Source organism: Solanum tuberosum, unplaced genomic scaffold (assembly GCF_000226075.1).
Source record: "Solanum tuberosum cultivar DM 1-3 516 R44 unplaced genomic scaffold, SolTub_3.0 scf00287, whole genome shotgun sequence".
In the NCBI taxonomy this organism is placed as follows: domain Eukaryota; kingdom Viridiplantae; phylum Streptophyta; class Magnoliopsida; order Solanales; family Solanaceae; genus Solanum; species Solanum tuberosum.
The window spans coordinates 594,409-595,250 of NW_006239211.1; positions in this window are offsets into that span (position 1 = coordinate 594,409).

Consider the following 842-nt stretch of genomic DNA (forward strand, 5'->3'; position numbering starts at 1 on the left):
TTGTTGTTGTTCTTGTTATTGTTCTTCTTCTTGTTCTTGTTGTTGTTGTTGTTGTTCTTCTTCTTCTTCTTCTTCTTCTTCTTGTTCTTGTTGTTGTTCTTCTTCTTCTTGTTGTTGTTCTTCTTCTTGTTCTTCTTGTTCTTGTTCTTGTTGTTCTTGTTGTTCTTGTTCTTGTTCTTGTTCTTGTTATTGTTCTTGTTGTTGTTCTTGTTCTTGTTGTTATTTTAATGAATCAGAAATTAAATATTTAAATTTTTTTTTTTTAAAATGCATCTCTCTATCTCTCTCTCTCTCATTGTACTCGTTTCCCCTATTCCCACTTCATCTTCTTGTTCTCTTACCGTAACCCTCACCCATAAATAAAAAAACCACCAATTTTTATCTTCTTCACACCTAAAATTTTTCTCAATCACAAAAATTTATTAGTCATTGTAATGTAATAGATTGTAGTTAACCCTTGCACATGCTTTAGAGTTCTATTTATTTTTAATTTGGTAAAAAGAGATATGAAGAAAACTTCAAGTTGAAAAAAAATGTGTATGAGTAAATTCAAGCAATAGATTTTAAAAAATTAAGTATATAAAAATGGTGAATGATATATTTTCTAGCAAAAGATTTTTTTGAATCTTTTTTTTATGAATAAGAAGATTGGTGTAGTGTCCGTCAAAGAAGAAAAAAAAGGAAGGGGTGGGATGGCGGGGCTGGGGCGGGGGCTGAGGCTGAGGCTGAAGAAGAAGAAGAAGAAGAGAGAAAGGATAGGGGTGGGGTGGGGGCTTGGGCGGAAGAAGAAGAAGAAGAAGAGAGGAGGAGTGGCGGGGGGGGGGGGGGGGGGGGGGGGGGGG